The 15,221-nt window shown below is 47.2% G+C and overlaps 1 protein-coding gene across 2 annotated transcripts in view; it reads right to left on the reverse strand.

The window, feature by feature from the left end:
- LOC123760867 (uncharacterized) overlaps positions 1 to 10,056 on the reverse strand; it is an 18,619-nt gene extending 8,563 nt beyond the window's left edge. The window contains exons 1-2 of one of the 2 annotated variants that reach the window (XM_069329539.1): positions 9,839 to 10,027; positions 1,864 to 2,493 (exon numbers count right to left, since the gene is read on the reverse strand). The gene's annotated coding sequence lies outside the window, so the exon portion shown is untranslated. Of the gene's footprint in view, positions 1 to 1,863; positions 2,494 to 9,838 lie in introns of both variants that reach the window. The other variant, XM_045746662.2, reaches the window with a different exon arrangement.
- Positions 10,057 to 15,221: the final 5,165 nt, after the last annotated feature.

A 15,221-nucleotide genomic window follows, 5' to 3' on the forward strand; every position in this document is an offset into this window, starting at 1 on the left:
CAAGGGGACACAGGTGGAAACTGAGTACCCCATATGAGCCACAGGGATGTTAGGAAGAACTTTTTCAGTGTCAGAGTAGTTAACAGGTGGAATGCATTAGGCAGTGATGTGGTGGAGGCAGACTCCATACACAGTTTCAAGTGTAGATATGATAGAGCCCAGTAGGCTCAGGAATCTGTACACCAGTTGATTGACGGTTGAGAGGCGGGACCAAGAGCCAAAGCTCAACCCCGACAAGCACAAATAGGTGAGTTGTACCTAGTAGCCAGAACGTCGTACTTGGACTACTATGTAAGGCCCGATTTGCCTAATAAGACAAGTTTTCCTGAATTTATATATTTTTCTCATTTTTTTCTTATGAAATCAAAAATCTGTCCATTTCATTATTTATAAGATAATTTGTTGAAATTTAAGTTAAAACTAATGTAGATATTTGACCGAACCTAACTAACCTTACCTAACCTAACCTAACCTATTTTAACCTAACCTAAACTAACACAACTAAGTCAATAATTTATGTTCCTAATATAATATAATAATAATAATTAAAATAAACTAATTGGAAGCAATTTATTGAAAATAAAGAATATCACTCGGCCTATTAGGCAAATCGGGCCTTATGTAGTAGGCCGAGAAGTGCGTTCTGGCTACTAGGTACGACATATATATATATATATATATATATATATATATATATATATATATATATATATATATATATATATATATATATATATATAATATATATATTGTCACGTGGAGGTGGGCCGGGGCTCTGCTAACACTTAGCTGCTAGGGGCTCAAAAGGCCCAAATACTCAGCCCCTCCGACTCCCGGGATTCACCGGAGTCTCCTTGGTCACACAAGAGAGGACCAACAATGCCCACCTCCGCAGGTCTTTGCTTCCACCACAAAAGGGGTGCCACTGATTCACCCTGGAAGCCCTTCAGTCAAACACGGGGAAACTGCTGTTAACAGTTCCGGCCTAGACCCGTGGGGGAGAGAAGGAAGACTCAGGCTTACCTTATAACCATAACCTCCCTGAGTCTTGCCTGCCAGACAAGAAGGTTGCTGGAACTCCTTTCCCGCCTGTGTTCTCTATCTTCTTCTTAGCAAGGTCGCCAGCTGGGTTATTATATCTGCACCCCAGCAATGCAGTTCAGTGGGTGTATTATATATTGTTTGTAGCCAGGAGATTGCTACTCCCATAGATCTGCTACTAGACTGTTGGCCCAGGGTACTCTCCCAGGAAGGTCTGTGTGGCTTTACCTCTCTCTAGCCACTACGTTAATAGTTGCCACCATTCAGGCACCGATACTGATCGGATGGCTAAGGGTACACTTTTATGTAAGACTGTGCTGTCTTTACCACTCTCCAGGCAATAAGAACTGCTATAGAGAACGTAGTGTTTCCTAGGTGGTACTATGATAACCTTCGTGTATGCTCATAGATAAATGTTATAAATGGAGGCACATTTAAACACAATGATAAAATGTGTGAATTTACTGATGCAAATTACATGATCACACATACAATCACAAGTAATACATGAATATGGAAATAAGGATAATAAGTCTGGAAATCGTCAGCCTCTTCTTCCACGACCTCCAACACTCCTTCAACTGGGCAGGAAGACAGGAGTCCCACACTCTCTCACAGGAGGGCCTCTTCACCACGTCGGCGCCTCTTCTTCACTGTCCTGCCATCCATACACACTGTCCCCTCTGACAGTCCTGGACACAAGCTACCTTGCAGCCTATTCTACTATTAAAGTATTAAAGTCTTGCTGCCACATACACACGTAACTATTGTGGCCTAACTAGCCTACTCACACAAGGGGTAATGGGAGGGAAAATGATCTACCTTACATTCCTGGCTCACAACGCCTGTCCCTCGATGGTGTGAGGTTCCCACGCTTCCTGAGTCGATCCTTGACGATCCAGGACGTCCCACAGGTCCTCAGGTGTCGTGGAGCCTTCGCGTCGTCGCCGTTCCAATCCCTGAGATCCAGCTACCCCAATCCTGGTTCATCGATAGGCGCTGAGCTAATCACTATTTTCCCACACTCGCCCCTTCCACAAGGCGTTGCTCCTTGTCCTAGGCACGGTGTTGTCCTTCCAAAACCCTCAGTGGATGTGACCCGGTCACAGCTAGGCTTACCCGCCACACCTTTCCAGGCCCCCCAACGTCCAGCGTCGTCGCCGAATATTTTCCAAGTTTGGCACTCTTTCGCTCAATAAACTTGGTTCCTTTTCGCTTCCCAGAAGCGCGGGGTCTCCAATACGTGAGATGGGCTGCGATAGCCTGCACTAATCCACCGAGAAAGGCTTGTAGAGCCTCAAATCCTGGAGAGCAGACCGAGGCGCGTCCTCTCGCTTCCGAGGTTAGGTCAACTCTGACGTTGTCGCCGCCCGGGGCACTCGGTGACGTCATGGCGGGCCCTGATTGGTCGCCTGCGACCTAAGTCGGCCAATCCGCGATCGGCTAGTGTCCCTTCCAAAAGGTCATATCTGCATTAGGGGATACTCTTTCATTTTATAACAGGGCGCCAATTTCCCTTTATTTACAACTTATAATGTAACTTCCTTCCCTTAACTGGCAGCCGGTCTGGTCGCCACATATATCATTAGACTCCCTGAACCTCAGAGAAACAGTAGGAAGAGCTGATATGACTCTTTAAGCCGGCAAAAGAAAGAAATAGGAGAGGGCACCGTAACAATATATATATATATATATATATATATATATATATATATATATATATATATATATATATATATATATATATATATATATATATATTATACTGATAATACTTTTCATGTCTCTATGCCGCTGTCAAGTCGTTCTCCATATGTCTTTGCTGTACTCAAATAGCTCTTCATGTGTCTGAGTCACTGTCAAGTAGCTCTTCGTGTTCCTGGTAATAATTTTGTAACTTGTAATAATTTTCGCTGAGGTCTTTATTTGTGTTGCCATAACTGGTGTCCAACCACTTGGGTTGGACGGTAGAGCGACGGTCTCGCTTCATGCAGGTCGGCGTTCAAACCCCGACCGTCCAAGTGGTTGGATACCATTCCTTTCCCCCCGTCTCATCCCAAATCCTTACTGATTCCAAATTCCTGATCCCTTCCCAGTGCTATATAGTCGTAATGGCTTGGTGCTTTCTTCTAATAGTTCTGTCATAACGGGTGTGTCATATGACAAGTTGCCATAACGGGTGTGTCATATGACAAGTTGCCATAACGGGTGTGTCATGTGACAAGTTGCCATAACGGGTGTGTCAGGCCACGTGACAAGTCGCCATAACGGGTGTGTCAGGCCAGGTGACAAGTTGCCATAACGGGTGTGTCAGACCACATGACAAGTTGCCATAACGGGTGTGTCAGGCCACATGACAAGTTGCCATAACGGGTGTGTCAGGCCACGTGACAAGTTGCCATAACGGGTGTGTCAGGCCACGTGACAAGTTGCCATAACGGGTGTGTCAGGCCACATGACAAGTTGCCATAACGGGTGTGTCAGGCCACATGACAAGTTGCCATAACGGGTGTGTCAGGCCGCATGACAAGTTGCCATAACGGGTGTGTCAGGCCACATGACAAGTTGCCATAACGGGTGTGTCAGGCCGCATGACAAGTTGCCATAACGGGTGTGTGTCAGGCCACATGACAAGTTGCCATAACGGGTGTGTCAGGCCACATGACAAGTTGCCATAACGGGTGTGTGTCAGGCCACATGACAAGTTGCCATAACGGGTGTGTGTCAGGCCACATGACAAGTTGCCATAACGGGTGTGTGTCAGGCCACATGACAAGTTGCCATAACGGGTGTGTCAGGCCACATGACAAGTTGCCATAACGGGTGTGTGTCAGGCCACATGACAAGTTGCCATAACGGGTGTGTCAGGCCACATGACAAGTTGCCATAACGGGTGTGTCAGACCGCATGACAAGTTGCCATAACGGGTGTGTCAGGCCACCTGACAAGTTGCCATAACGGGTGTGTCAGGCCACATGACAAGTTGCCATAACGGGTGTGTCAGGCCACATGACAACCTCTAGATTTTGTTCATTATCTTTATGTTTCTGCTGCCATTGTAAAATATATTTTATATTTTTTTTATACAAACATAGAGCCTCCTGGGCACACATAGAGCCTCCTGGGCACACATAGAGCCTCCTGGGCATACACAGAGCCTTCTGGGCACACTCAGAGCCTCCTGGGCATACACAGAGCCTCCTGGGCACACATACAGCCTCCTGGGCATACACAGAGCCCCCTGGGCATACACAGAGCCTCCTGGGCATACATAGAACCCCCTGGGCATACACAGAGCCTCCTGGGCATAAACAGAGCCTCCTGGGCACACATAGAGCCTCCTGGGCATACACAGAGCCTTCTGGGCACACTCAGAGCCTCCTGGGCATACACAGAGCCCCCTGGGCATACACAGAGCCCCCTGGGCACATACAGAGCCTCCTGGGCCCACACAGAGCCTCCTGGGCCCACACAGAGCCTCCTGGGCACACACATAGAGCCTCCTGGGCACACACAGAGCCTCCTGGGCACACACAGAGCCTCCTGGGCATACACAGAGCCTCCTGGGCATACACAGAGCCTCCTGGGCATACATAGAACCCCCTGGGCATACACAGAGCCTCCTGGGCATAAACAGAGCCTCCTGGGCACACATAGAGCCTCCTGGGCACACATAGAGCCTCCTGGGCACACACAGAGCCTCCTGGGGCACACATAGAGCCTCCTGGGCATACACAGAGCCTCCTGGGCATAAACAGAGCCCCCTGGGCATACACAGAGCCCCCTGGGCACATACAGAGCCTCCTGGGCCCACACAGAGCCTCCTGGGCCTACACAGAGCCTCCTGGGCACACACATAGAGCCTCCTGGGCACACCCAGAGCCTCCTGGGCACACACAGAGCCTCCTGGGCATACACAGAGCCTCCTGGGCATACACAGAGCCTCCTGGGCATACATAGAACCCCCTGGGCATACACAGAGCCTCCTGGGCATAAACAGAGCCTCCTGGGCACACATAGAGCCTCCTGGGCACACATAGAGCCTCCTGGGCACACACAGAGCCTCCTGGGCACACATAGAGCCTCCTGGGCACACACAGAGCCTCCTGGGCACACATAGAGCCTCCTGGGCACACACAGAGCCTCCTGGGCACACACAGAGCCTCCTGGGCACACATAGAGCCTCCTGGGCACACACAGAGCCTCCTGGGCACACATAGAGCCTCCTGGGCACACCCAGAGCCTCCTGGGCACACACAGAGCCTCCTGGGGCACACATAGAGCCTCCTGGGCACACATAGAGCCTCCTGGGCACACACAGAGCCTCCTGGGGCACACATAGAGCCTCCTGGGGCACACACAGAGCCTCCTGGGCACACACAGAGCCTCCTGGGGCACACATAGAGCCTCCTGGGCACACATAGAGCCTCCTGGGGCACACATAGAGCCTCCTGGGCACACACAGAGCCTCCTGGGCACACACAGAGCCACCTCGCGCGTAAAATATGAAATTCAAAGGAAGTGGGTTTCCGGTACTGATAAACTGAATTATCTGTGAGTTCCACTACCCAGAGTGTCCCTCATAACTTACAACACTAGCCAGAGTGTACCTCATGACTTACAACACTAGCCAGGGTGTCCCTCATAACTTACAACACTAGCCAGAGTGTACCTCATGACTTACAACACTAGCCAGGGTGTCCCTCATGACTTACAACACTAGCCAGAGTGTACCTCATGACTTACAACACTAGCCAGGGTGTCCCTCATGACTTACAACACTAGCCAGGGTGTCCCTCATAACTTACAACACTACCCAGAGTGTCCCTCATAACTTACAACACTAGCCAGGGTGTCCCTCATGACTTACAACACTAGCCAGAGTGTACCTCATAACTTACAACACTAGCCAGGGTGTCCCTCATGACTTACAACACTAGCCAGGGTGTCCCTCATAACTTACAACACTACCCAGAGTGTCCCTCATAACTTACAACACTAGCCAGGGTGTCCCTCATGACTTACAACACTAGCCAGGGTGTCCCTCATGACTTACAACACTAGCCAGGGTGTCCCTCATAACTTACAACACTAGCCAGGGTGTCCCTCATAACTTACAACACTAGCCAGGGTGTCCCTCATAACTTACAACACTAGCCAGGGTGTCCCTCATAACTTACAACACTAGCCAGGGTGTCCCTCATGACTTACAACACTAGCCAGGGTGTCCCTCATAACTTACAACACTAGCCAGGGTGTCCCTCATGACTTACAACACTAGCCAGGGTGTCCCTCATAACTTACAACACTAGCCAGGGTGTCCCTCATGACTTACAACACTAGCCAGGGTGTCCCTCATGACTTACAACACTACCCAGAGTGTCCCTCATAACTTACAACACTAGCCAGGGTGTCCCTCATAACTTACAACACTAGCCAGGGTGTCCCTCATAACTTACAACACTAGCCAGGGTGTCCCTCATGACTTACAACACTAGCCAGGGTGTCCCTCATGACTTACAACACTAGCCAGGGTGTCCCTCATAACTTACAACACTAGCCAGGGTGTCCCTCATAACTTACAACACTAGCCAGGGTGCCCCTCATAACTTACAACACTAGCCAGGGTGTCCCTCATAACTTACAACACTAGCCAGGGTGCCCCTCATAACTTACAACACTAGCCAGGGTGCCCTCATGACTTACAACACTAGCCAGGGTGTCCTCATGACTTACAACACTAGCCAGGGTGCCCCTCATAACTTACAACACTACCCAGGGTGTCCTCATGACTTACAACACTAGCCAGGGTGCCCCTCATAACTTACAACACTACCCAGAGTGTCCCTCATGACTTACAACACTAGCCAGGGTGTCCCTCATGACTTACAACACTAGCCAGGGTGTCCCTCATGACTTACAACACTACCCAGGGTGTCCTCATGACTTACAACACTAGCCAGGGTGCCCCTCATAACTTACAACACTACCCAGGGTGTCCTCATGACTTACAACACTAGCCAGGGTGTCCCTCATGACTTACAACACTAGCCAGGGTGTCCCTCATGACTTACAACACTAGCCAGGGTGTCCCTCATGACTTACAACACTAGCCAGGGTGTCCCTCATAACTTACAACACTAGCCAGGGTGTCCCTCATAACTTACAACACTAGCCAGGGTGTCCCTCATAACTTACAACACTAGCCAGGGTGTCCCTCATGACTTACAACACTAGCCAGGGTGTCCCTCATAACTTACAACACTAGCCAGGGTGTCCCTCATAACTTACAACACTAGCCAGGGTGTCCCTCATAACTTACAACACTACCCAGAGTGTCCCTCATAACTTACAACACTAGCCAGGGTGTCCCTCATAACTTACAACACTAGCCAGGGTATACCTCATAACTTACAACACTAGCCAGGGTGTCCCTCATAACTTACAACACTAGCCAGGGTGTCCCTCATAACTTACAACACTAGCCAGGGTGTCCCTCATAACTTACAACACTAGCCAGGGTGTCCCTCATGACTTACAACACTACCCAGAGTGTCCCTCATAACTTACAACACTAGCCAGGGTGTCCCTCATAACTTACAACACTACCCAGAGTGTCCCTCATAACTTACAACACTAGCCAGGGTGTCCCTCATAACTTACAACACTAGCCAGGGTGTCCCTCATAACTTACAACACTAGCCAGGGTGTCCCTCATAACTTACAACACTACCCAGAGTGTCCCTCATAACTTACAACACTAGCCAGGGTGTCCCTCATAACTTACAACACTAGCCAGGGTGTCCCTCATAACTTACAACACTAGCCAGGGTGTCCCTCATAACTTACAACACTAGCCAGGGTGTCCCTCATAACTTACAACACTAGCCAGGGTGTCCCTCATAACTTACAACACTAGCCAGGGTGTCCCTCATAACTTACAACACTAGCCAGGGTGTCCCTCATAACTTACAACACTAGCCAGGGTGTCCCTCATAACTTACAACACTAGCCAGGGTGCCCCTCATAACTTACAACACTAGCCAGGGTGTCCCTCATAACTTACAACACTAGCCAGGGTGTCCCTCATAACTTACAACACTACCCAGAGTGTCCCTCATAACTTACAACACTAGCCAGGGTGTCCCTCATAACTTACAACACTAGCCAGGGTGTCCCTCATAACTTACAACACTAGCCAGGGTGTCCCTCATAACTTACAACACTAGCCAGGGTGTCCCTCATAACTTACAACACTAGCCAGGGTGTCCCTCATAACTTACAACACTAGCCAGGGTGTCCCTCATAACTTACAACACTAGCCAGGGTGTCCCTCATGACTTACAACACTAGCCAGGGTGTACCTCATAACTTACAACACTAGCCAGGGTGTCCCTCATAACTTACAACACTAGCCAGGGTGTCCCTCATAACTTACAACACTAGCCAGGGTGTCCCTCATGACTTACAACACTAGCCAGGGTGTACCTCATAACTTACAACACTAGCCAGGGTGTACCTCATAACTTACAACACTAGCCAGGGTGTCCCTCATAACTTACAACACTAGCCAGGGTGTCCCTCATAACTTACAACGGCTAACGAGCTAAGGCTAACGAGCTGTTTAACAGATTCAAGGCTACGGTGCTCACTACACGGTACTGTGAGCTCCTGATAGTACACACAGTAGCTACGGTGCTCACTACACGGTACTGTGAGCTCCTGATAGTACACACAGTAGCTACGGTGCTCATCACACGGTACTGTGAGCTCCTGATAGCACACACAGTAGCTACGGTGCTCACCACACGGTACTGTGAGCTCCTGATAGTACACACAGTAGCTACGGTGCTAACCACACGGTACTGTGAGCTCCTGACAGTACACACAGTAGCTACGGTGCTCACTACATGGTACTGTGAGCTCTTGATAGTACACACAGTAGCTACGGTGCTCACCACCCGTCACTGTGAGCTCCTGATAGTACACACAGTAGCTACGGTGCTCACTACATGTTACTATGAGCTCCTGATAGTACACACAGTAGCTACGGTGCTCACTACACGGTACTGTGAGCTCCTGATAGTACACACAGTAGCTACGGTGCTCACCACACGCCACTGTGAGCTCCTGACAGTACACACAGTAGCTACGGTGCTCACCACACGCCACTGTACATATATATAACCCTTACCATGCTAAATACACACTCCACACATTCTCACGTGACATCTACATACACAAACCCTTGCTCCTAAATGCTAATCTTGATCTGAAACTTTTCCTTGATAGGTATAAAAGATCCCATGAGCACCACACCAGAAATAAACATCTCTTTGATATCCCCAGAGTCAGAATAAATCTGTGTAAACACTCCATGCAGATAAAAGGACCAAGTCTGGAGATCTATAATGAGCCTCCTGGGCACACATAGAGCCTCCTGGGCACACATAGAGCCTCCTGGGCATACACAGAGCCTCCTGGGCACACATAGAGCCTCCTGAGCACACATAGAGCCTCCTGGGCACACATAGAGCCTCCTGGGCATACACAGAGCCTCCTGGGCACACATAGAGCCTCCTGAGCACACATAGAGCCTCCTGGGCATACACAGAGCCTCCTGGGCATACACAGAGGATAAAAGAGGTTTCCAACCCAACGGCTTGTTCAAAAGTAAAGCCAAAAAGTAACTAATTTCATTCTCATAATTTCCTACTTTGTGCTTCGAAATCACACTGTATCTTGTACTACCCATTTCCCCATGGTCAGGAAAGTGGGTATTGAGGCAGGACCTTACCTTTGTATCGTAGCTCTGAGGGTGTGGAGCTGTGAGGGTGTGGAGCTGTGAGGGTGTGGAGGGGTGAGGGTGAGGAGCTCTAGGAGGCGCTGCTCAGGCTGTGGCGTTGTGTGTGGCGCTCGTGATCGTCTCTTGTCTCCACACTGACTGCTCCCGTCTCGTCTGTCGCTCTTCACGCTTCCTGGCCTCATGTTGTGCTCACTCCACTCTCTGGTGTGGCTCTGTGTGTGTCTGGTTACTCCACTCTCTAGTGTGGCTCTGTGTGTGTCTGGTTACTCCACTCTCTGGTGTGGCTCTGTGTGTGTCTGGTTACTCCACTCTCTAATGTGGCTCTGTGTGTGTCTGGTTACTCCACTCTCTAGTGTGGCTCTGTGTGTGTCTGGTTACTCCACTCTCTAGTGTGGCTCTGTGTGTGTCTGGTTACTCCACTCTCTAATGTGGCTCTGTGTGTGTCTGGTTACTCCACTCTCTAGTGTGGCTCTGTGTGTGTCTGGTTACTCCACTCTCTGGTGTGGCTCTGTGTGTGTCTGGTTACTCCACTCTCTAATGTGGCTCTGTGTGTGTCTGGTTACTCCACTCTCTGGTGTGGCTCTGTGTGTCTGGTTACTCCACTCTCTAGTGTGGCTGTGTGTGTGTCTGCTCACTCCACTCTCTAGTGTGGCTCTGTGTGTCTGGTTACTCCACTCTCTAGTGTGGCTCTGTGTGTCTGGTTACTCCACTCTCTAGTGTGGCTCTGTGTGTGTCTGGTTACTCCACTCTCTAGTGTGGCTCTGTGTGTGTCTGGTTACTCCACTCTCTAGTGTGGCTCTGTGTGTGTCTGGTTACTCCACTCTCTAGTGTGGCTCTGTGTGTGGTTACTCCACTCTCTAGTGTGGCTCTGTGTGTCTGGTTACTCCACTCTCTAGTGTGGCTCTGTGTGTGTCTGCTTACTCCACTCTCTGGTGTGGCTCTGTGTGTCTGCTTACTCCACTCTCTAGTGTGGCTCTGTGTGTCTGGTCACTCCACTCTCTAGTGTGGCTCTGTGTGTGTCTGCTAACTCCACTCTCTAGTGTGGCTCTGTGTGTGTCTGCTCACTCCACTCTCTAGTGTGGCTCTGTGTGTCTGCTTACTCCACTCTCTAATGTGGCTCTGTGTGTGTCTGGTCACTCCACTCTCTAGTGTGGCTCTGTGTGTGTCTGGTCACTCCACTCTCTAGTGTGGCTCTGTGTGTGTCTGCTCACTCCACTCTCTAGTGTGGCTCTGTGTGTGTCTGCTCACTCCACTCTCTAGTGTGGCTCTGTGTGTGTCTGGTTACTCCACTCTCTAATGTGGCTCTGTGTGTGTCTGGTCACTCCACTCTCTAGTGTGGCTCTGTGTGTGTCTGCTCACTCCACTCTCTAGTGTGGCTCTGTGTGTCTGCTTACTCCACTCTCTAATGTGGCTCTGTGTGTGTCTGGTCACTCCACTCTCTAGTGTGGCTCTGTGTGTGTCTGGTCACTCCACTCTCTAGTGTGGCTCTGTGTGTGTCTGGTCACTCCACTCTCTAGTGTGGCTCTGTGTGTGTCTGCTCACTCCACTCTCTAGTGTGGCTCTGTGTGTGTCTGGTCACTCCACTCTCTAGTGTGGCTCTGTGTGTGTCTGCTCACTCCACTCTCTAGTGTGGCTCTGTGTGTGTCTGCTCACTCCACTCTCTAGTGTGGCTCTGTGTGTGTCTGGTTACTCCACTCTCTAATGTGGCTCTGTGTGTGTCTGGTCACTCCACTCTCTAGTGTGGCTCTGTGTGTCTGCTCACTCCACTCTCTAGTGTGGCTCTGTGTGTGTCTGCTCACTCCACTCTCTAGTGTGGCTCTGTGTGTGTCTGCTTACTCCACTCTCTAGTGTGGCTCTGTGTGTCTGCTTACTCCACTCTCTAGTGTGGCTCTGTGTGTGTCTGCTTACTCCACTCTCTCATCATCACGGAATCTCTCTCATCAATTCCACTGATGTTAATGAGATAAGCCTTTCTCTTAAAACATAGTCTGGTGCCCTTGCTGAGATATCAACTCTAATTTACAAAAAAAAACTCCAGATTTCTAGCTCCTGCCATTGCATTGATCTACAACAAGTCACTGGAACTCGAAAATTTTCCGGATATTCTAAAAAAAACGAGAGTAACCCCAGTCCATAAATGTGGTGATCTCACAGATGTTAACAACTACAGACCTATATCAATTCTGCCAACCTTGTCAAATATATTTGAAAGGCTAATCTATAAGCAGCTTTACTCTTATCTAGCCAAACACAATATACTTAGCCCTTGTCAATATGGCTTCAGACCCAAAAAAAACACTAATGATGCACTTATTAGTATGATTAACTTGATTCATACAGCTCTTGATAAAAATGAGTTCCCTGTTGGGTTATTTGTGGACCTACGTAAGGCTTTTGACACTGTCAACCACCAAAACCTTCTTCTTAAATTACATCATTATGAAGTCAGAGGACACTCCCTACAATACCTCAAATCCTACCTTACTGACAGGCTCCAGTATGTTTCTGTGAATAATTCAATTTTTCCCACCCTACCCATCAACATTAGTGTTCCTCAGGGCAGCATACTTGGCCCTCTCCTCTTTCTCATCTACATTAATGACCTTCCAAATGCCTCCCAACACCTCAAACCAATTCTATTTGCTGACGTCACAACCTTCATTTACTCCAGTCCTGACCCCCTTGCTCTGAATGTCACAGTGAACACTGAACTAAATAAAGTCTATCAAATCCTAAAATAATCCTAAAGCCAATCCTGACCTCAAAAGCTTCATTGAAGGTTGTAACAGAACCCATGAGCACCACACCAGAAATAAATACAGTTTTGATATTCCTAGAGTACGACTTAATCAAACTAGAAATGCTCTACAAATCAAGGGGCCCAGAATGTGGAATGACCTTCCCAATCATGTTAAAAACTGTACCTCTCTCAACCAGTTTAAGAGAAAAACTAAGTATTACTTTACAAACTCCATGTAACTTACCTTACCCACTAAATGTCAACTAATGTGTTACTATTTTCAAACAATACTGTTTGTTGACCAATTTATATAATTGGTGAATTCGGCCATGTTCCCCCCCCCCCCCTTTTGTTGTCCTTTTTCTACACAATTTATACTTTAATCTCAATTAGTATTAAGCTTTAGGATAAGTGTTTTTCCCCCACCTCACCTTGCCTGAAACGCTATGCGTACTAGTGGCTTTAGGTATTGTATGTACTAACTCTATCTATAAATCCACCATTATGTTTGTAACTAATCTTATATGTATGTACTTTTACCTGAATAAAAATTTGAATCTAGTGTGGCTCTGTGTGTCTTCTTTCTTACTAGAACCCCGAACACAGATACCATAATTGAGATAAGGATAGATGAGCGAGTAATAGAGCGTTACCAGGGCAGGGCGGGGTACATAATATTTTTTTTTTTTTTGAGATATATACAAGAGTTGTTACATGGTTGTAGAGCCACTAGTACACGTAGCGTTTCGGGCAAGTCCTTAATCCTATGGTCCCTGGAATACGATCCCCTGCCGCGAAGAATCGTTTTTTCATCCAAGTACACATTTTACTGTTGCGTTAAACAGAGGCTACAGTTAAGGAATTGCGCCCAGTAAAACCTACCCGGCAGGGATACGAACCCATGACATAGCGCTCGCGGAACGCCAGGCGAGTGTCTTACCACTACACCACGGAGACTGCACGGATTTGGTCCTAGAAACAATGCCAACTGTTTTAGAAACTTTTTTAGCTATATTTTGAACGTGGCCCTGGAAATTCAGCTTGTTATCAATGAGAACACCAATGAATTTAACATCTACTTTATTGCTAATTTGGAAATTGTTAATTCGTCGATTAATTTGATCAGAAGATGTATTACCAAATAAAATATAGAAGGGTTTTTGTCAATGTTAAGGGTGAGTTTGTGAGCAGTTGTTTGATATTTAATTTAGTATTCACTGTGTCAGTAAGAATAAGTGGGTTAGGACTGGAGATAATGAAGGTTGTGTCACCAGCAAATAAAATTGGCTTGAGTCGTTGATAGGATATTTTCATTTACATTAATGACCTGCCAAATGCAGGTCATTTTTAATGTAAATGAGAAAGAGTAGAGAGCCAAGTATATTGCCCTGTGGAATACCAGTGCAGGGTGGGAGAATTAACGCCATTCACAGAAACATACTGGAGTCTGTCACTAAGATAAGACTGAAGATATTGGAGGAAGTTACCTCTGACTCCATAATGATGTAATTTAAGAACAAGGTTGTGGTGGTTAACAGTATCAAAAACCTTTCGTAGGTCCACAAATAACCCAACAGGGAACTCATTTTTATCAAGAGCTGCATGTATCAAGTTAATCATACTAATCAGAGCATCATTGGTGCTTTTTTGGGTCTGATATTGGCAAAAGCTAAGTATATTGAGTTTGACTAGATACGAGTAATGCTGCTCGTAGATTATTTATTTATTTATTTGTTTACATACAAGAAGATACATTGGGTTTATGAGAGTACACAGCATTGATGTTTTCACATTCTTGTAAAACCTCTAACACGCATGGCGTTTCAGGCAGGTCCTTAATCTAAAATAATTTTAAGTAAGTAATTTCTAGCAAAATTTAAAAATAACGGGTACATTGTAAGAAAGTTTGAAGAAGATTAGTAGATATATTACAATAAAATTTGAGGATTATCAACAGGTACATTGAAGCATAATTTAACGAATACAACAAATACAAATATTTATTCGGGTAAAGTACATACATACAAGGTTATCTTGAGGTTATTTTGAGATGATTTCAAGGCTTCAGTGTCCCCGCGGCCCGGTCCTCGACCAGGCCTCCACCCCCAGGAAGCAGCCCGTGACAGCTGACTAACACCCAGGTACCTATTTTTACTGCTAGGTAACAGGGGCATAGGGTGAAAGAAACTCTGCCCAATGTTTCTCGCCGGCGCCTAGGATCGAACCCGGGATCACAGGATCACAAGTCCAGCGTGCTGTTCGAAATACAAAAGTTAGTGAAAAGGTGAAATAGAAAAGTTTATGAATGTATAGATAGAGCTAGTACATACAATGCCTAAAGCCACTATTACGCAAAGCGTTTCAGGCAGGAAAAACACTAAGACTAAAACTTAATACTAATTGAGATTAAAGTATAAATTGTGTTGAGAAAAAATCAGAAAAAAATTAACAAAAAGGGGGGGGGAACATGGCAGAAAAAAGCAAAAATACAATTTGGTCAACAAAACAGCATTGTTTAGGATCGTAGACATGGGTTGACATTTAGGGGTGAGGAAGGTTACTTTGAGTTAATTAGGTGTACTTCGTTTTTATCTTAAACTGGTTGGGAGAGGTACAGTCTTTAACATGATTGGG

This window comes from Procambarus clarkii, chromosome 3 (genome assembly GCF_040958095.1).
Source record: "Procambarus clarkii isolate CNS0578487 chromosome 3, FALCON_Pclarkii_2.0, whole genome shotgun sequence".
Classification (NCBI taxonomy): domain Eukaryota; kingdom Metazoa; phylum Arthropoda; class Malacostraca; order Decapoda; family Cambaridae; genus Procambarus; species Procambarus clarkii.